Here is a 23,082-nt window from a genome sequence, read left to right on the forward strand (position 1 = left end):
ATGAGCACTGTCGAAATGTAAATATGAGTTGCAATAAGTACTTTTTCTATATACTCTAGATGCAAAATTATTGAGTATATCATTCTTAACCAATTCTATATCTAGAAACTGCAAAACCTCATTACTCATATTGTAAGTAAACTTTAGAAAGTTTGTGGTGTGACCAATATATTCCATGAATTCCATAAACCTATCATGTCCCCCCGTCCAAAATATAACTATATCGTCGAGGAATCTTCTATACAGAATCCATTCCTTGTTGAATTCAGAATTCAAAATGCATTTTTCTTCCCATTTGGACAAAACTATATTGGCATATGTGGGTGCACATGCCGCTCCCATGGATACACCCGTTTTTTGTTGAAAGTATTCTCCGTCAAATATCAAAAATTATATCTTAAAACGGTGTCCATGAGAGCTACCAAAAGTATTTTGTCTTCCTGGGTCATAGTTTTGTCCTGAAATATACATTCTTCAAACATGTCCATACCATTATCATGTGGTATGCTGGAAAATAAATCCACAATATCTATAGTTATAAATAGAAGGTCAGTGCGATACAAGTCAGGGGAAAGTTGTTTTAAAAAATCCCATGAATCTTTTAAAATAATTTCATTACTTGTCCATATGTGCTTTGTGGTGATATCTACATATTTCGCCAAGGGTGTGGTTTTTGACCCTTCAGCTGTGACTATGGGTCTTAAGGGGGGGTCCAACCAATTTTTATGGACTTTCGGAATTCCAAACATGGTAGCTATTCTAGGCTTTGCTACTATAAGAAATTTATACAATTCAGGCTTTAATACACCCTCAAGCATGAAATCTTTCAACATGTTATCTATCCTGCGGTAAGCAAAATTTACCTCGTTTTTAGAAACCACCGTATATTTTAAATCATCCCTGAGGATCATGTTCATCTTTCCTTCATAAATAATATTGTCCATAATGACCATACCCCCACCCTTATCTGGTTTCATTACCCTTATAGAGTCATTGTCAATTAATTCAGCTAAAGCTTCCTTCTCATCCTTTTTCAAGTTATTATAAAATCTTCCTTTATTCTTATTATGTTTACTTCTAATCTCCTCTTCCAATATTTTTTCAAAATTTCTTAGCTGAGGTAGTAGGGGTGGGTTATATGTGGATTTCTTTCTCAATTTTACCTTGCTGTTTCCATCTTCATTAACATTGTTATTAACTAACACACTTAAGTTGATTTTTCTCATAAATAGCTTGGTATCTAATATTGTGGTGGTAGTGTCACCCTTGTAACTGGGTATAAACTTAAGTCCTTTGCTAAGTAAATTAAAATGATTTTCTCTTATATTAAAATTACCGTAATTATAAATAGAAAAGTCCTTATAAGTAAATTTGACATTATCTACTGTGTCAATGTTATAAACGTCTTCATCCAAATCAATAAAACTAGCAGAGTGGGTGTTAGTTAAAACCTCCCCCTCCCTCTCCCCCCCCCCCCCCATGTAAAAATTTCCTTTGTTATTATGAGGCCCATAATCTTCTTCTGTTTCCCTTACTAAGGGAGGGAAATCTTGGTCATACTGATAGTCATCCCTATACTCGGTGTGACTATAACTGGGTTTATTCCATTTCCTATTATTAAAATAGGTATCTCTTTTAGGGACATTAGGTTTAGGGTAGTTATTCCCATTTTCATACTCTAAAATGTCCCTATGTAGTTTACCTAACTTTCGTTGCATAACTTGTTTACATTTATCATCAATATCTTCTCTAATTTTGTAATATTGTTGTCTTTCTTCCTTTATACCATGTATTAAATCATTCTTGATACAACCGTCAAGTTCATCAATCTCTTTACTTAAACATGTTAATTTCCTTTCATTGTCTTCAATAATTAATTTAATTACATCCAAACCACACTGATTAAACACTTTAAGTAAACTAGTATGGAAAATAGATCCACAAATAACATTGTTAGGATACTTGCAAATACGTAGTCCTTTAGGAACAATTTCCTTTTTCAGACACTCTAATAAATATGTATTCTCAATATTTAAAATCTTAAACTTGGTCATTAATGCTTAAAGTTTGTCCAATCTAACCACATATGACTCTCCATCCATATTTTTAGAGCCAATGTGTGCACCTACACCAAGCACAACATTTCTCCTTAACCAGTCATTAGTACTTGTGTTATTAGAACAAACAGTACCTGTGCTAGAACCATTTGAAGTCGGCTTCTTAGGTTGAGCCCCTGCTACTGCTCCATGGCGCTCAGTCCTCACCTCAGCCCCTTCCGGTTCAGCATCAAAAATGTTCGGAGTCAATAAGGGATTGAAATTAGTTGCTGAACTATTGGAAAAGTCGCCGGCATCATCGTCGTCACCCATAAGCTCCCTTTTCCGTTTGTTTCTTGTATAATACAGCTGTGCGTCTTCATTAACATTAATGGCATATGTATATAATTTTTAATGTTCATATTATATTGGAACTTTTTATACATATTTTTCATGTGAGATGGTTTTTAGACAACAGTGTTATGTTGACTTCATTTATGATCAATATATGTTTTTAATGAAATTTAAGGCAAACACAGTTGTAATATAGGTTTCTAACAGTAGAGGGTAGTATAACAATACATATGGGAACATATTTGTAATCAGCACAAGCACTTTATTCATTTTTATATATACATATTTTTCATACATTTTTATGAAATGTATTGAATATTTTCATGTTATTTGATTGTTGGAAAAGGTTTACGTTCAAGTGAATGATTTTGTTTTAATTTTAATTCATTAATATTTATGAGGCCATTTTTTGATTTGTTTAATTTAAATGCCTAAGGCATGATTCATTGGTCACTGGGTTAATCAAATCAGTATATATATAATTAATTCATGTTGATTTGTTGTCTGATGAAGTCCATTTGTTTTGGATGAAAACGCCAGGATATAGTATTGTGTGAACTGCGTTAATGTGTTGAACGTGAAGTTTATGTTATTTCATTAAACACAGTTAAAAAGAGCCACGGAAGGTTTTGCGAGTTCTTTTCTGACTTTTTTGCACTCCCTGTTGGAATTAACAGTTCTAATAGGAGTCGACCAACACTAAGTAATGCTGATTGTTCCACTCAAATATGTCACTGGCTATTGTTGACCAAGGTAGTTAAGGAATTTTGCTTAGCTGAAGTGGCTCATTTTGCAAATGTGGCTTAGTACTGATGCACACCGAACAAGAAGAAGGCACTTTATCAATGCCTTTCAATAGAGTAGGCCAAAATACTAGTCCTTCTTTTGGCAGAATCAGAGCCTGGGTGGCCACGATGCAAAATCTGAATGTACTTATGTTGTAAAGAAGTAGGAACAATAACCTTTGCACCTTTGAAAATGATACCATTTTCCATCAGCATCTCATCTCTGTATGGAAAGTAAGGTTGCACTTCTGGCGGTACACAAGATTGCTTTGACGGCCATCCTGCATTGATGAAGTGGTGGAGCTTTTGCAAAACTGGATCCGTCTTTGCATGATCTCTCAGCTCATCAAGTCTTGTGGTAGAAAAATTATGCACTTGTATGACATCAAACTCAAAATTCTCTTCATCAAACTGTTCAGTCGTATTTCTGGGTGATCTGGATAAGGTGTCAGCCAGATAAAGAAGTTTGCCTTTGTATAGACCATTTTGCTGACATTGCATTACACTTTGAACCAGTGTCTACTTTGAGCTCCGTGAGTTTGCCATTGATCAGGACAGTACAAAATAATTCAGTCTTTGCTAACAAATCTACTGCATTAACCTTTTCACTGACCACTGATACATCATCTACATAGAAAGTAGGGTGGCAGCTTTCTGCATGATTAACTTGTTGTTTTGAGTGACCTTTCTTAATAACTGAATGAGGCTTGCTGGATTTACAAAACTTTTGAAAATGATTCCATTTTTATACTTGTGGCATTGCTGACCAAATGCTAAGGACTTCACTCTTTTAGACTCATGATTGTCACCACAATTATGACAGTTAATGATAGGACTTGACTTGGGTTTTGCTGATTCACTCATACTGTACTGAGCATGCTCTTTTTACTGAGCTAGTCTTAGAACTTGCTAGAAAACTATGGGTCCTACCTGCCAACCCCACAAGGGTTGCAGCTGCCATGTGCTTAGCCTGTTTCTGCTTGCCACATGTTGCATGCTGCCTACATTTGCTCTACAGGCTGCTGAAACCATGTTCTTATCACTTTTTTTTTACTCAAATAATTTTATTTTCAATTAAAAATAACATTTACGTAATATTTTTAAATAAGACTGTGGTGGTGGTGCTGCGGTAGTGTTGTCGACTCACAGCAAGAAGTTTATCCCGTTTGATTCTCAGCTAAAGCATCTTCTGTGTGGAGACGTGTGAAGGGGCGTACCTTTGTTGAAGGTTGTATGTCAGGGCTGGCAACTCAGCATGTAAAAATCTTCTGCCAATCATTAGCAGACCAGAGTTCCGCTGTGGCGACCCCTAACCAGGAAAAGCCGAAAGACACAACAACAACATAATATTTTTAAATATCATTTTAAACTATATACAATATTTACATTAGCCTGAATTTCAACTATATACACTGTATGTTAATAAATATAGGATTGACAGATCAGTTATCAGAGATACAATATTGATTATTGCAGAGTATCCAACAAAGATCTAACTTTCTTCCAAGGATTATTTACCAATGGCCTGGGATAGATTCGTAGTTCTTTGATTTTTATTTCCATTGATGCAGTTGTCTTCAGTAAAGTGTAGAATTCTTCCAAGGTCGGGGGTGTATTTGAATTCCACCTTCTGGTTATGCATTTCCTAGATATAGCAAGTATTGTCCATAACAAATACATATTTGTCTTATTCAGGTAGGGACCTTCATTTACATTTAGTATAATCAATGGTTTAGTTAAGGTAAAGGATTCATTTAATAAAGCTTGTAAAAAATGATTAATTCCATTCCAATATGTTTTAATTTTATTACATTCATAAATAATATGAATCCAGTCTGCTTTATTTGGCTGTTCACACCTCCAGCAAAAAAATTTGTAGTAGAACTGATCTTCTTAATTCTATTTGGTGTTAAAAATGCACTATGTAAGTTTTTCCAGTTAAATATTTTCTAGTACTGTGTGTTAGAGGTGTAATTAACTGATAGTAAGATGTTAGATTTAATTTCTTCTGTTAACTGTAATGACTGTTCTTTTGTTAAGAACTGCCACTATGATGATTTGGGAATTGTTTTATATGTTATTAACTCTTTGTATAGATTTGAAATGGAATTTTTCTTTTCACAACTGTTATATATGAATTCATATAGAAAACTTATTAGATTTGGAATATCTTTAAATGAGGAATTATTAATTAACCTACATAAATCTTAAGTGTACATTAGAATGCTTTGTAAGGTTAACCAGTCTTGTGTTGGAATATTGTAAGTAGTTTTTATCACATGTATATCTACAACATTTATTTTTTTACACATTGAAACCAGCATAAGAATCCATTTTGTTCCCAGAGGTTATTGTTTCCCTATATATTTTATGAGGAAAGTTCTTAGTGATGGTAAATGGGGCTAAAAGGTCAAACCAAAGTTTTAGATCTATGTTTGCATTGATAAGTTTCTTAAAGAAGTGATGTAATGATTAATCAGAAGGTTTTGTTATATTATACAAAAGACATGCATGAATGGGCGTGCCTTCATTGAAGGTTGGGTGTCGAGGTGGCACCTTGGCACCATAAAAAATCTACTGCCAATCATTAGCAGACTGGAGTTCCGCTGTGGCGACCCCTAACTGGGAAAAGCCTAAAGTAGAAGAACAACATATTGTATACTAATGTTATAGTATGCACCAGGTTTCTGAAGAAGTTCACTGGTCATTAAATGTGAATGAAAGCGCTAAAACAACTTGGTGTCTCTTATTGTGCTGGAGGTCTGGTACTGCAATTGTGGAACTTTATCATTATTTGGTTCATTTGTTGTTCATTTTCTATGTACCAGAGTTTGTTGGATTTGTCTAATATTAAGAATTTTTTAATAGATTAAATTCATTTATTAATATAACCATTGTTAATTCTTTCCAGTTGGCAAAATAATTTGGGTTTATCCAGTCTATTGTAGTTTTAAGCACAGATGCATTTATATATGTTTCTATTTCTTGGAAGTTCAATCCTCTTTGTTTCCAGGGTCTAATATGATGAGTTAGAGCTACTCTATTCTTTTTGGGATACCATAAAAATGTTATTAAACATGAGTTTATTTCTTTAAGAATGCATCTTTCAGGAATTAACTGTATTGCTAATGCTGCATATAGTATTTTTGGCAATAAGACCATTTTTATTAATTGCAATCTGTCTTCAAAGGTTAATATTATTTTGTTCCACTTTTCTATATAAATATACTTTCATTGTTTCAATAATGTATTTATAATTTATTAATACTGTTTTGTTTAGATTTTTGCATAACACTATTCCTAAATAATTTAGCGTAAGTTCTTGTTTTCCTATGATGGATTTATCTATAACTTGTAAATCTTTTTTCTTATTTAAAATAGAAATTTTGATTTTTGATCTATTAAAGTGTAGACCTGAAATCTTATAGAATTTCTCCATTACTTCTTCTAGCTCTTCTAATGACTCTCTGGAGTTAGATAGGGTTAATAAAATATCATCAGCAAAAAGCATTATTATAGATGTGTACTGATCATAGACCTTTATTCTTAGATTATTACGTATTATTTCTGCAAGTATTAGCCAAAGCAAATAGGAGATAGGGGACATCCTTGTTTAGTACCTTTCATTATATGGATAGATTCTGAGGTGAAAGGACCTAATTTTTAATGTAGGCTAAGTTATTAATATATATATATATATATATATATATATATATATATATATATATATATATATATATATATATAGATATAGTTTTAGTAATACGGTGAAGGAAGGAGGAAATTCAAATAATGCTAAAGTTTTAAATAGATATTCCCAGTTGAGGGAATCAAAGGCTTTTTCTATGTCTAATCCAATTACAAGTGTTTCTCTATCTTCTTTATTCATATAATCTAGAAGAGTAAATATAATTTTAATATTATCATGTGTGTGCCTGTTATATATAAATCCAGTCTGATCATTATTAATTGTCTTTGAAAGTGGGATTTTCATTCTGTTAGCTAGGATTGACATAAATATTTTGTAATCATTATTCAGTAATGATATAGGTCTGTATGAGATGCAGAGGTCCGATGGTTTATTACCTTTTAGAATTAGTGTTATGAGTGAATATTTCCATGAGGGTGCTATTTTTGCTTCTGACTGGACTTCTGACAAACTTTTATGAAAAAGGGAGCTTACACAACAACTGTTGAAGAGAAGAGTTTGTAAATTTCCGTAATTATACCATTTATCCCTGGAGCTTTGTTAGATTTACTTTCTTTTATCTTGTCAACAATTTCTTTGTAGGATATAGATTTTTGTAGGTCTAGTTTTCAATTTTCTGGATTTTTTTTATATTGATAAGGTTTGTATCAAAGTTTATTTGGTTGGTATTTAAATCTTCTTTTTTGAAATGTTCCATATAATGGAACTGAAATACTTCAAGGTCGTCTCCTATATCTGATACTTTTTTCCCTTTCTTTTCATGATATATATTGCTAATGTTATTTGCTTTGGATTGTATTTTAATTCTTGTAGATACGTTATGTAGATATCTGGGGGAGGTGGCTAATGAATTTATTTTTAATTTTTCCAAGGCTAAGCAAGTTTTGTGTGTTAGAATTTCATTATATTTTTTATTTAATTCCTCTATTTCCTTTTTGACTTCTGGACAATTTTGATTTTTTTTTAGATTTTGCTGTCAAGAGTCTGGTTTGCAAGTCTAACGATTCAGATTCCCACACTTTAAATTTGTTTTTGTACCAGCTAAGGGTCTTACCAAATAAATACACTTTTAATGAGTCCCATGCCATGACTCTACTGATTTCTGTTGTATTATTAATTTCAAGAAATAATTGTAGTTCTGATAACATCCAGGGTCTGAATTATTTCATTTTCGTGATATATGATGGAATTCTAGTTGAGAAGATTAATGGTTTAAACTCTATTTGGAGTTTCATTATCAGTGAGTCATGATCTGAGAAGGGGCATGGAACTATTGAGAAGTTGAGGATTTTTGTTTGTAAATCTTGAACTACGAATAATTTGTCTATTTTGGTTTATATTCCAAATCTATGGTCTTTATGGGAAAATAATAAAGATTTTTCATCTTTTATTTTAAAAATGTCTATTAAATGAAATTAATCAAGCCATCTTTTTAAGGATTTTGAAATAGCTGCTATGCGAAAAGACTTCTTGGTGGTTTCAGAAGCTTCTAAGGTACAATTAAAATCTCCTCCCAGTATAAGATTTCCTTTATAATTGTTGGAAATAAAATCTAGGTGTTTTTTAACTGTTCCTGCTCCAATTCCTGGGAACCAATATAGATTAGCTAAAGACCATATTCTGTTATTAAATTTAATTATAACAAATGCTAGTAGATCTTCTTTGTCTTCATATTTATAAATAACTTTTGGAGTGATTATGTTTTTCTCCCAGAGAATTGATACTCCTTTTGTCTTTGTTCTATAGGAGGATTGAGCTAAGACTGTATAGTCCTTAGGGTTCCAAATAAAGCTATCATTAATCTTAAAATGTGTTTCCTGGAGAAATACTACTTGTAACTTATTTAGATTTAAATATTTTAGAAAGTTTGATGTTTTGCTTGCATTATTTAAGCCATTAGTATTTAAGGATAAGAATGTTAAATCCATTTCAAGTTATTGTTGGAAGAAGCATTTTGTTTCTTTTCTTTTTTTTTTGATTATAGTTGTTATACCATATTCTCTGATAATGTTGATTATTATTTTTATGTGCGTAAACGTGGGAGTGCTATTTAATGTTCTTTCTTCTTTAAATACAAGTAGGGTAGAGTTCTGGTCAGGCTTTAAAAAGTACTTTTGTGAAACATTAATTCTAAAGTGTCAAGTACAAGTAAATATGAATTTCCCATTAAACATGGAATGAAAGTCATACCTAATCCAATAGATAAAGATAGATCTATTGGATTATCACTCATACATTTAACCAACAATATCAGCTGAGCTACATATGTTAAATTATTATATGGAGAATTTTCTTAAAAGAGATATGAAATTCTATATTATTCTATTGTTAGTCTATATTATTTTATACATCAGGATGGAATGCTCGTAGTGTAAACAATTACTTTATTGACTTAGAAAATATCTAATATGTAGTTACCCTTAAGAGATCCCAAACATGTCAGATATGTCATTCCGGATGAATTAAACACAACAGAGAAGCAGACACTAGATAAGCTAACATCAGATGGATTATTACTAGAATAGTCTAACAAGACTCTGTAGGAGACAATGAGTGACTACCAATGAAGTATAAATTTACTGTAGGCGTATTTGCCCTCCTTTTTTTCTCCTTTCTTCAACTCACCAACTTCAACTTAAATTTATGAAAAGACATAGCTTATTAGTGCTATCCTGACTCTGAGCAGAGGCACCCTACATTCTAGTGTGCAGTGCTTTTACATATTTATAGATTTACAAAGCAGAGTCTAAGAATGAATTATGATCACCCTGACAATTCCCACCCTGCATAAGATACCTCCTGTTTCCAAAATGGGTAATCACATCTGGTCTAGGATGAATGTGTAGGTATCCATATGGTAATCAAGACGTGTCTTAAGTATTAATCAAATAGTGTTTAGAGCATCTTGTAGAGTTCACAGGGAAGTTAGAATACTATTAAGCCTCTTCTCCTTTAGCCAAAAACAAAGGGTTCCCTTTTTTTGTTTTAAATCAGTACTAATAAAAGTAATTCAGCAAACATAGGTAAACAAAAATAACATTCAGTAGTCTGTCATGGACATAACTCGCATTCCATTAAACTAATCAATGTATAACATCTCTCTAATAGACATTATATAGACAAATTCAAATAATTTCCTAGCTCTTTAATTTTTTCTGATAAAGCAAACTGTTAACAATAAGCTATTTTAACTAGAAGAGTAAAGCATTTCAATTTTTCCTTGCATTTATACATTTCTACTTGTACTGTAGTGTCAATAGCTGTCTTTAAAGTCTGTACAATACTTTACTTCTTTCAAATTTTTCCTTTTTCAGTTCAGATTATATTTTGTCAAAACGGCAACAATATTTTGAGGGCACAATTAATATTTAGACTGACATTTCAAATGAATAACTTATCAGTTACCAAATGAATTAGTATAGAGTGTATGGTTAGTTCAAAGATAACATGTTGCAAAAAGTAATATGCATCTTTTCGTGTGCTCTAGAGACTATCATTTGCAAGTAACATATATAATGTAACATTTATAGAGCAGATAACTTATGGATTCAGGTTATTAAACTAAGTTATGCTTATTAATCAAGCAGTTTCATTTAAGTTCACAAGTAATTTGGGGACATTTCAGTTGAGTTTCCAGGTATGATTAATCCAATGTGGGTAATTTATAAAGTATTTACAAGTTGTCCTAATAACTTATCTAATTTACCCTTCCTTAGCTTATAATTTAATTTAATAGTTAAGCAACATTACTTTTTTATTTATCTGCGAGACTAAATGCACTTTGCAGATTTACAGAGCCCATAGAAACTGCCGCAGTTGTTTTCTGTTGCCATGAAAATGCAAACATAGTGGTTCCTAATCAATGAGTGTTAAAAAAACTGAAATAGTTTGCGAGGCTAATAGAATGTAAAAAAAGTTTCACTTCACACAAGCAACAGTACATTTTTTCCTCCTTTTATATATTTTGTTAGAACTAAATGAAATAATTCAACTGGCAGTATGTATATAAACGAAACATTTCAAAGTTAATCGCTAACATGTCCTGTAATCCATTAAGCATAACAGTGTCCACCATCAATCTAATAAATATTGTAATAACATCTAATTGAGTCCACTTTTCCTCATAAGCATGAATCACAATCCATTAAACAAAGCAGAGTCTAACATCTGTCTAGCAAACATTATAAAGACAAATAATAGTAATTTCCTAGCTCTGTAATCTTTCTGATACAGCAAAATGTTGCCAGTAAGCAATTTAAACTGGAAGACTAAAACATTTCAATTCTTCCTTGTGTGTATACATTTCTACTTATACTGTAGTGTCAAGAACTGTCTTTGAAATCTGTGCATTACTTCTCTTCTTTCAACTAATTCTTTTTTCAGTTCAGATTATATTTTGTCAAAATGTCAATAGCATTTCAAGGGCACATTTAATATTTGAACTGATATTTTAAATGAATAGCTATCAGTTCCCAAGTGGGTTTGCACAGAGTGTGAGGTAGCTGCAAAGATAACATGTTGCAAAAAAAAATATGTATCTTATCATGTGTTCTAGAGACTGTCAATTTCTAGTAACATATAAATTGTAACTTTTACAGTACAGACAGCTTGTGGAGTCAGCATGTTAAACTGAGTAATACTTTTTAATCAAGCAGCTTCAATTAAGAGCACATGTAGTTTGGGGACATTTCAGTTGTGTTTCCAGGAATGTGTGGGTAGATCATAAATATTTACAATTATACAACGACCCTCCCATTAATATTCCAAAACGTGCACGCTGATTGGTCAGCATGCATGCTGTAAATCAAAGACTTATACTAATGGAAAAAGGTCCGGTCACCCGGACTTTTTCTATTAGTATGTCTTTTTTTTTTGGACAGCAACGGAGAGCGGAAGAGCTCCGTTGCTGTTATCTCTCTATGTTAAACGAGTTTAACATAGTGAGATATCTTAAAAAAAGCAACGGAGATCTTCCTTTCTCCGTTGCTTTTTTTAAAGCTGTCTCGCTATGTTAAACTCATTTAACATAGCGAAATAGCTTTAAAAAAAGCAACGGAGAAAGGAAAATCTCTGTTGCTTTTTAAAAACTATCTCGCTATGTTAAACTCTTTTAACATAGCGAGACAAGTTTTTAAAAGCAATGGAGATCTTCATTTCTCCGTTGCTTCCACACACACAGTTCTGATGTACTGCATAAGCACACGCATGCGCAGTACATCAGAACTGCCGCAGAATACTTGACAGCTACAGAAGGGCAGCAAGGAGGCATTATACAATGACATTATTTAAGAAAAGTAAGTATTTTTTTTCTTAAATAATGCCATTGTATAATAGCAATAACCCACTTCTGGGTGTGGGTAATGCTGGATTTACCCATGGTTGTCTTTTTTTGGCCACTTGGGCTTCGCCCTCATGACCAAACCACACCAACCGTGGGTAAATCTAGCATTACCCACACCCAGGCGTGGGTTATTGCTTAAATAGTTCTATTATGTATTTAATTTACCTTGCTTAGGTTGTATTTAATTTTAATAATTAAAAAAACATTAATTTTTTTGTTATTTGTTGTCTGCAAGGCTAAATGCACTTTACAGGTTCTCAGTACCTGTAGAAACTGCCGCACTTGTTTATTGTTGCCATGGCAATGCAAATATAGTGGTTTCTGATCAGTATATGTTAAAAAAATGAAATAGTTTGCTAGGCAATAGAATGTAAAGAAAGCTTTACTTCTCTTAACCATCAGTACATTTTCCCTCCTTTTTTTATATATATATTTTGTTAATACTAAAAGAAAATAATTCAAAGGAGCTATGTACATAAATGGAACATTTCAGAGTTAATCACGAACATGCCCCCAAACCCAATAAGCATATCTGTGTCTACCATTAATCTAATAAATATTGTAATAATTAATTAAGTTCACTTTTCTAATTAGTCTACCCTATAACTAGATTATTTTAGACTACTATTTATCTTTGTATAGATAATGAGTTATTAAATACAGACAGACTATATTAGTAAAGTAAATAGGACAGAATTTAGAAAGGGAAACAAGATGCAGTTAAAAATAAATAATGAGAAAAAAGAGAAGAGAGAGAAGAAAAAAGAAAAGTAAGAGAAAATACACATTTACTACATATGTTGATTAACAATATAAATATTTTATGTGCTATATAAAAAGCAGTTATGTCTTACCATAACATTCCATCTGTATTGTTGATCCTCGTATAGTCATTACATGTGGGTATCGGTTCCGACCTCGGAACTGAGCCGGCCATCTTCCAAGCTTGCGTCAGCTACAAACTCTCGAGCTAAAACTCTTACCCAGAATTCCCCTCTCCCTGTTACCTTAGATTGAGTTTGCAAGTCAAAAGAAGGTAGAGGCTACCTCTGGTCAAATGCCCTATATAAATCGGATGGTGAGATCCACTAGAAGCCACAGGAGGGGGAAGGAGGGAGGGTCATAATGACTGAACGAGGATCAACAATACAGATGGAACGTTATGGTAAGACATAATGTTTTTATCTGATATTGTTAATCCTTGTTCATTCCTTATGTGTGGGACAGAGACCCCAGCTACCTCTATTCCTGGGAGGCTCTCATGGAAGGATATTCCTGAGTACCATAGAACCAAAAGATGCTCTTCCCCTGGAGGCCAAATCCAATTTGTAATGATTGATGAAGGTATGAGGCGTAGCCCAAGTTGCAGCTGCACAGATGTCATGTAAAGAAGCTCTGGCATGGAAGGCAGCAGAAGTTGCCACTGACCTTGTTGAATGACCCTTTATGGTAGTAGGCAATGGAATATTACGTTCTGTATAAAAGAAGGTCACACAGTCTTTCAACCATCTAGCCAATGTGACCTTAGCAACAGCACATCCTAATCTAGGTCCAGAATATGCCAAAAATAACTAGTCTGATTTATGAGAGGCCTTAGTCCTGTTCAAGTAGAAGCAAATTTGCCTGTGAATATCTAGGGTATGTAGGCAATACTCTCCTTTGTTTGAATAGCTGGGAAAGAAAACTGGCAATTCAATGGTTTAGTTAATGGACATTTCAGAGATCACTTTTGGCAGAAAGGAAGGATTAGCTCTCAATGACACTCTATCTCTATGAAAAATCAAGTATAAACTCTTGATGCATAAGGCTTGAAGCTCAGAGATACATCTGGCAGAAGTAATGGTGACCAAAAACAAGATTTTCCATAACAAGTATGTGAGGTCACAAGAAGAAGCTGGTTTGAAAGGTGGCATCGTCAAAGCTTGTAGAACTAATGACAGCTCCCATGGTTGAATAGGTTCTCTGAAAGGGGGCTTTAGATGATTCACACCTTTTATGAAGGTCTTGCATAATTTGTGTGACATAAGAGAGGAGTCCTGGACACCCTCATGGAAATTAGATACTCTAATGGTAGAGGCCGATAGATCCAATTGAAATAGGTCAGTTAGATACTCCAGTACTATCGACACTGGTGCTGAAAAGGGATCTACTTGCTTTTCTTTTAGCCAAAGGGTAAATCTTTTCCACTTGCTTAGATAAGTAACTCTAGTGGAAGACTTATGAGATGCAGTAAGAATGTCCCGTACTGGTAAAGAAAGATAATTCTGCCTGGAAATCAAGGGAATTGGAGGAGCCAAGCTATGAGCTTCAGGCTGTCCAAGTTGGGATGAATCAGATTCTGTGGATGGAAGGTCAGCCCCGGGGTTGGATGGAGAATCCATGGTTGATCTAGCAGGTGAGGCCAAAGGAAGGGGAACCAAATCTGACGAGGCCAGTATGGTGCTATAAAGATCACTTTGCTCTTCAACCGGCGGGCTTTCTTCAGAAACTGGGGAATGAGGGGGAGAGGTGGAAATGCATAAAGAAAACCCGAGGGCCAATCGTGGACTAGAGCATCCCTGGGTGACTCTCCCAGAGGGGGGAATCAGGGCAAAGTAGTTGCTGCATTTGTAGTTGGTCGGGGATGCATAGAGGTTGCAGCAGGAAAGGCCCCAGTGGTGGAAGATCTCCGCCGCTATCAAGGGATTCAGGGACCACTCATGAGGTTGTAGAATGCACCTGCTGAGTCTGTCTGCTATCATGTTGGAACTCCCGGGAATGTGCGTTGCTAGAAGAAAACAGTTGGTAGCCATCGCCATATCCTAATGGCCTCTCGACAGAGTGGGTAAGATTTGGTTCTGCCCTGTTTGTTGATGTACCAGACCACAGCCATGTTGTCTGATTGTATCGCAATAGTCCCAGACGGCAGCAGGGGATGGAATGCTTGCAAAGCCAGAAGCACTGCCCTCAGCTCCAGAACATTTATATGCAGTTGGGCCTCCAATTCGGACCAAGAACCTTGGACTGTCTGTCCCTGACATAGCCCCCCACCCCATCAGGGAGGCATCCGTGGTCACTGTAGCCTTGGGCTGCTGGGGGGAGAAGGGACAAGACCATTGTGATGGGTTGTGGGTCATCCACCAATTTAAATCCTGTTTGCACCTGTGGGTTACTCGAATCTTGGCTGAAAGAGGATACTGAAAAGGATACCATTGGGTGAGCAGTAGCCATTGTAGAAGCCTCATGTGAAACCTGGCCAGGGGGACAATGGTGATGGAGGCTGCCATGAAACCCAACAGCTGTAGGACAGAGAATTTCTCCCTTGAAAGGATTGGGAATCAGTTATTGCTTTATCCTTAGAATTCTGTGCTCTGGAATGGATGCTCTGCAATTCTTTGTATCCAAGATGAGCCCTATGAATTCTGTGGACTGAGATGGGGCGAGATTGGATTTTTGCCAGTTTATGATTATGCCTAGCCTTTCTGCAGTGAGGAGAGAGTATGCCAGGATTTCTTCCAATAGATGTCTGGTGGGGGCAGAGATGAGCCAGTCGTCTAGGTATGGAAACACCTGGAATCCTTGTAGTCGCAAGTGAGCTGTAATAACTACCATGCACTTTGTGAACACTCTGGGGGCTGTAGAGAGTCCAAAGGGCAGTGCTCTGAACTGGTGGTGACTGGCTCCTGCACGAAAGCACAGAAATCTCCTTGATGGCCTGTCCACTTTTATGCGGAAGTATGCATCTTGAAGCTCTATCGAGCAAATCCAATCATCTTTTTCCAAAAGTGGGAGGATAGACTGTATTGTGACCATCCGGAATTTTTGTACTCTTACAAACTTGTTCAATACACTGAGATCCAAAATTGGTCTCCAGTCCCCGGTTTTCTTTGACACGAAAAATAATCTTGAGTAGAATCGGGATCCTATCTGGTCTGGAGGGACTATTTGGATGACTCTTTGTCTTAGCAGCTTTGATATCTCTAATGCTACTTCTTCCCTTTGACTGGGTGGAATGTCAGGTAAGATTGTTGGGGGGCAGTGCAAAGATCGAAGGGAATGTGGTAACATCTGGTTATTATCCTTTGTACCCAAGAGTCAGTGGTGATTGTTAGACAGGCAGAAGGGTACAAGGAGAAATGACCCCCAACCACCTCCAGAGGAAAGGAGTTGGGATGCTCTTCAGGAGCGCTGGTAGGATTGGCCAGGAAATGAGTCCCTGGAACCCAGGTTACGCAGACCCCCCCTCTGCCTCAAAAGGGGCATATTCCCTGTGAGTTTCCCCCTCTGCCTCTAGGGGAGAACTCAGCCTGTGTGTCATGGAAAGGACTCTGAGACTTTTTGTACCATATCTTCCCACTCTTCTGGTTTCTGGAGAAAGCACGTTGAGGGGAAGAATAACGGACACCCACAGCAGAAAGGGTCTTACCGTCCTGTTCACATCTGGCCAGTGTGCTTTTAACCTTGGGTCCAAACAATGAAGAGGCTTAGATGAGAGCATTGAGAAAGGAATACTTGAAGGGTTCCACGACATTACATAAGTGCATCCAGGCATGTAGTCTCAGAACAAAGCCTGAACTCGTCACTCTAGCTGCTCCTTCTGATCCGTGAGATATCAGGCACATGGAGGAGTTAGATATTGATTCAATGGTGGCCAGCTGAGAGGCCACTTTGTCATGGACCTCATCAGACACGGCACCAGCCAATGTTTCAGAGAGCTCAGAAATTAAATCCCCTTGAAGCCTGATAAAGTGTGCCATATAAATCAGGGACCTAATTGCAAAGGTCACTGATGCAAAAGTATGCTTCCTTTTTCTGTCCAGAGTCCGGGACTCTTTGTTGGGTGGATGGACAATCTGGCTTTCTTTTTCTGCCAGGTCCTTCTTGGTTGCGGCTGCCACCACCAGAGCATCTACAGGAAGACCTTTGGACCAATGGGGGTCAGAAGCAGGAGGGGACAAAAGTTTATCTGGCCTCTGGGGACTGGCCTCAATTGTATCAGGTGCCTTCCACGCACACTGCATGACGAGCCGGACCAGTTCATCGGGAGGGGGAGTAACCCAGGAGGTAGGGGGCCAGGTGCAAAAGGCCTGCAGGAACACAGACTCTTCGGAGGTTGGGTTAGAGGGCTGTAGTCACCTCTCTGTTTAAGGATTTCAAGGATATCACCAAAGGATACCTCAGAGGGTGACCGAAGGGACCCTTCCCTATCATCAAAGTCTGTGTCTTCAGTAAGGGATTCCTCTGTGGAGTCCATGTGCTTCCTCTTGCATGACCTTTTTTGATGAACTTCCTCAGAGGGAGAAGCTGGGAAAGACAACGTAAAAAGGGTTTCCTGTGGGAGTATATCCTGAGGCCCTTGCGCCCGGTGTCTGCTAGGAGCAACTTGTGTACATTGCGGTCCAGAGGAGGGTGGGGAAATTGATAGCACAGTATCGCCAGCTGACACCAAAGCCTTCTCCATTAGTTGAAAGGCCAGTCCACCTGAAGAGGGGTGAGTGTCCAGGACGGGGGTCACCCCTCCCCTAAGTGGCTCAGCCTGCCACCTTGGAGTCCTGGATGGCTGTGAAACACCAAATTACATATGCCACAGCTGACATCCTGGGTCATAGCAAAACTCTCCTGCCATGAAGGCAACTGTGGTTCCTTAGTGAGGTCCATAAAGGGAACCATAGAGGGGGAAGACTGTGCTATATCAAGGGGCTTCAAAGGCAATGAAGAAGGAGAATAAGTAGGGGTCTTTGGCAAAGGGTGATCACCTTCCAAGGAAGGATAGTTCCTGGGGGGGGCGGGATACCTCTGGCCAAAAGCACGTGATCCACAAGATGCAACACATTGTGTTCAGAGAGGCTTCTAGTGGATTTCACGGACATGGCTGAGGAAGAGTCAGGTCTATCCAAAGATGGGGCAAGCTTGGTGCCCACCTCACTCCTCTGCACTGAAAACAACAGGGCCATAAGGGACTGAACTACAAGTGTCTGCACTGAGGAAATCATCGGTGCCAAAGTCATGGTCTGCACCGATGAAAAGGTCGGTGCCAAAGTGGTTGTCAGCGCTGAGGCTTGGACTGAACAAATCGGTGTCAATAACTGAGTTGTCAGTTCCAGGTAAGTTGTCGGAGTTGATGTGGTAACAGTCTGCATCGACTGGATAGTCAGTGACGGTGGAGAAGTCTGAACCAAGGACCCCTCGGTACTGATATGGTAAAGGGCATGCGAGTAGGTGCTGAAATCACAGATGGCACCAATAGCCTCGGTGCTGAAGGTCTAGGCACCAAAAGCGCTGGAGCTGAAAAAGTCAGATCTGAAGTGGAAAGCTTAGCCTTCTTGGGTTTCGGTTGATGGAAGTCCCCAGCCGGGGACGAAGGAAGAGATGTGGCCTTTGCATGTTCATCAGTCTTTTTCTTATGGGATCTTGGAGGGGTTGAAGCCTCCGACCCAGAAATAGCTTCTGAAAAAGGAGATTTAAGTAGCCCCTTCAATAACAATTTATTTTTTCTGTCAATGTCCTGTTAGAGAAATTCTTACAAATTCCACAGGGCGGGTCAACTGATAAATGAGGCACACCCAAGCTATAAACACACAGGGAATGTGCATCTGAAGTAGGTAATTTATGGCCACAATCTGAACATCTCTTAAATCCTGGACTACCTTTTTTATCTGCCATGTTAGAAAGAAGGAAAATCAGAAAGAACACCAGCAATGGTACAAGAAATACCTGAAGGTAAGGAGGAAAAGGGGTTTACCAACGATGGTAAAGAAGAAATACCTCACGGTAAATAGGATGAAGGGGGTTGAAAGTCCTCATCTCATTGGCTTACAGTATTCTTAGCTTAGCTGGATATGCAAGCTGTGCCTTGATGTTATTTTATTTCAGAAATTTTATCATTGGCCACACTTTTTTGTTTAATTAATAATGTGTTTCATGACTTTTGTTTGATTAATAATACGTTTTGTGCTACTCATTGATTTTCTTTTGTAAGACAGTGGTTACTCTCATGCTTAGACAGGGTCTATATTGTATATTTGAACTTTCAAAACTTCGAATCCCATATGTTTGACAAAATGTGATCAGAGTTTAAAAGTTCGAATATATAATAAAACAAACAAAAAAAACTTACCTTAATGGTACAGGCAGGGGGGTAAGCCCCCTGCACCCCCTCACCCCACCTACTTAAATATACCAACTCCAAGATCACACTTCAGTGCAGGAAAAGGGAAATGTACCCATTCTGCACTGAACAGCGCTGTTACATTTAACCTTTGAACTCTTGAAATGTCAATCATATGGTGTTGACCATATGACATTCTACATTTCAAGCATTTGGAGTTCTAATAGGAACCCCTTAGACAGCCTTATTGATTGTTCTCATGAATGCCTGGTCTACTGTACCAGACGGCCAAGCTCCATTTGTCCTGGCAATTGGCAGGATACAACCCATAGGCTACTGTGGCATTAGGAATGATGAACACATGCATTTGAACCATAAACAGTTGGTCTATTCCCCTGTAGGATCACTGCTGCTATACCATTCTGACAGCTATCTACTTTAAACATAACTGTTAGCTTATTCACATCAAAGTACTTCACAGCTGGAGCATCTGTAATTAGTTTTAGTATTTCAAAATCCTCTCCCTGACCATAGCTCCATTCCTGGGTTACAGCGTGTTCTAACAGTTTTTTAAAGAACATTTATCTCAGATATATCACATACAGAACAGCGGCTGTATCACTCATTTTGATCTTTTTGCATCTGACCCCACACCCAGAACTTATTAAAGCCATCTAATCCTTCAATTACTTTGGCAGCAGCTCTTTGGAGTACCTCTGGTTTTGATCATACGATCATAGGAGGTTACTAGGCTAACGGCTCTAGGGTCCTTACAAACCTAGCCAAGTTCAACCATTGTTGACAAGGGTGTCTGTTTCAAGCAGACACTAAAATCAGCACCTACTGCCCCTGTCCAACAAGGACAGAGTTGGAACCCCTGGCTTGAATTTCCGGTTACCCATCCAATCATCCAAATTACTCTTAAATAGGATCAACAAGGGGCTTTGTTTAACATGAAACTGGAAGTTTGTTTCAAATGTGAGGTAACCTCTGTGAGACAAATCTGTCTCTCCAGCAAGTTCTGTTGATATCACACACCAGGTTACGGTCCATGAGAGAAGTGACCGGTGTGCCATTTTACTTACGAATGTGCAGCATTTCCATTAAAGCAGGGTCGGAGATTGCTTTATATGCAAGGCACAGGTCGCCTCTGAGGAGTCTGTATGACACAGAGTAAAGTGGCAATGATTTCAGTCTGTCTGCATAAGATAGATCTTGAAGACCCTGAATCTGCTTTGTAAGGAACCTTTGTGGTCTCTCCAATTGCTGTAGGTGTTTGGAAACGTACATACCAAAGGAAGCACTGTAATTTATTACTGGCCAGATGAAGGAAGAGTACAGAGGGGTTATAACAGTTTTTTTTTTCTGGAGACAACGCCCTTACTTATGAGATGAGCAATATAAAATGCCCTCCTTACCACTGTGAAGACATGGTAATCACAGGTAAGGTTGCTGTCAACCTGTGTGCCCAGATCTCTCACCACTGAATGAATGCTTAAGATATTGCTACTGATGGGGTAGTTTGCAAGAACATCACCCTTGCCGAAGGGGATGATAATGCATTTCTTTGCATTAATTTTAAGACCATGACTTTGGCAACAATCATTAGTCTGCACAAGTCCTTCTTGCAGGATGCTGACATCATTAAGAGTTTCAGTGACTGCTCCCAGTTTGCAGTTATCAGCAAACTTTGTCAGCCACAGACCTTTAGTTTTTGTCTGTACTTCAGAGAAGTAGATTCTGAACAGTAGAGGCCCCAGAACCGATGCCTGTGGAACACCACTGGTTACAGGTCTGCTGAAGGAGGTGGAGTCCCCTATTTTGACCATAGGAGTTCTATTAGTGAGACAGTTTGCAACCCACCTGACAATATATGGGTTAACATGCAGCTGGGTGAGTTTATCAATGATGCCTGAGTGGGAGATTGTGCCAACAGCCTTGGCTAAGTCTAGGTAGGCCGTATACCCAGATTTGCCCTCATCTAGGGTTTTGGTCACTATCTCAAAGAAGTCCACCAAGTTTAACAGGCATGATCTCCCCTTGACAAAGCCAAACTGGGTGGGGCCAAACATTTGGAGATTCTCTTCTTGGGATCAGTGACATTTTACTTTTGGTGAGAGAAGAAGCAAAGTAGCATTGCATCCCAACAGAGTGAAGTTGTGCTGAGACCAGCATGAGTAGTAGCCAGGGAGTAGCAATTCATGTGACTCCCCTCTTTTTATCATTCTTGAGAAGCTAATACTCTGTTTTCAGTAAGTACTGCTTGATTTGTTTCCAACTTCAGAATATCTACCTAAATACTTCATCCTTAAATTTTCAGGGTCTACGTTTAAGTTTCCCCTCAAGTGTTTGGCAGTACTCTGTACAGACTCAGACACCTTGGGTGACTTTTTCCTGTAATAGCCCAATTAAAATTTCTCCAATACCAAGTTGCACATAGGACAACTAGTTTGCAGTGACAAGCACTGTCCACATAGTTCCAAACTGGATACTCCTGACAGTGATTGATATTCTCACTATAACTATCTAAGCAATAAAAAAGGGTATGTTGCCATGGATATGAACTTTCCTACTGTCTCTGTTACCGGCTTGGTGGGTACGAGCATCGTGAGGCAATGCAGAAATTGCCTCATGTTTACTGACAACCAGCCAATTTTCAAACAAACTGATATGGCATGTCAAAGATATATTTATACAATGTCACTGGAGACAAAGCTCTCACATAAAACTACTCCTAATGTCAGAAATGGTATCAGTAGTACACACACACTGCACCCATTATGCACAATTCAAAACAGACATATCGACCCACATATGCTGAGGCACTTACATGTAACCTTCCTCAACCGCAAAGACCTCCTAGACAAAATACATATAACAAATACCCTCAGCAGCCCCAAATGTTCTCTTTCAAAACAACACACACATCAACACACCTCTAAGCCCATAAGGCAAGCCACCACACAATCCAACATTCTAGTCATTGGAGACTCCATTGTGAGACACACTGATGTCCCTCTCACCAGGCTGAGTAAGGAGAAAGTTACAGTCAGTTGCTTATCAGGGGTTAGGATCCATCACATTACACATGCAGTCAGTTCACTGGACCACAATTACCAGTATGACTCAGTCATATTCCATGTGGGAATAAATGACCTGAGAAGTACCTCCCTAGACTATATGAAGAGAGACATCATGGAGCTCTCAGAATATGTGCCTCAGGCTGGTATGAGCCTAGCATTGAGCAGCATTTTACCTTCTCCAAGGATGATGCCACAATATGAACAAAAGATGATTGACTTTAATAATTGGCTTAGTTTCTGGTGTCATTCTAAGGGTGTGTGATATTTGTCAGCATGGAAGGAGATGATCAACAGACCTTGCTGCTTTGCTAAGACTGGTCTGCACCTCTCCCCTCTAGGGTTTCAAATTTTAGCTAAAATATTGTCTTCCCCCATAGTGCCTTTTTTAGGTAATACCAATAAACGTTCCAACATGCAAAAAATTCACTGGTAACCAAATATAATGCACCCAATGGCCATCAACAAGAACTCCACTTTATTAGAACCAAACAGCATAGAAATCCATTAGTTGTTAAGTGCTTTCATCATAGATAATGACTTCATCAGAACTAGATAAAAATATTCTCATACAAAAATGCCTATATATACTATAAGGTAACTTGTGATTGGCTGTTAAATTAAATTAATCAAGCAGACAATAAACTCTCTTAAAATCACAGTATTAAATATATAAGAAATATATATAAG

The sequence above is a fragment of the Protopterus annectens genome, chromosome 9.part0 (genome assembly GCF_019279795.1).
Source record: "Protopterus annectens isolate FY-2018-M chromosome 9.part0, PAN1.0, whole genome shotgun sequence".
Lineage (NCBI taxonomy): Eukaryota > Metazoa > Chordata > Ceratodontiformes > Protopteridae > Protopterus > Protopterus annectens.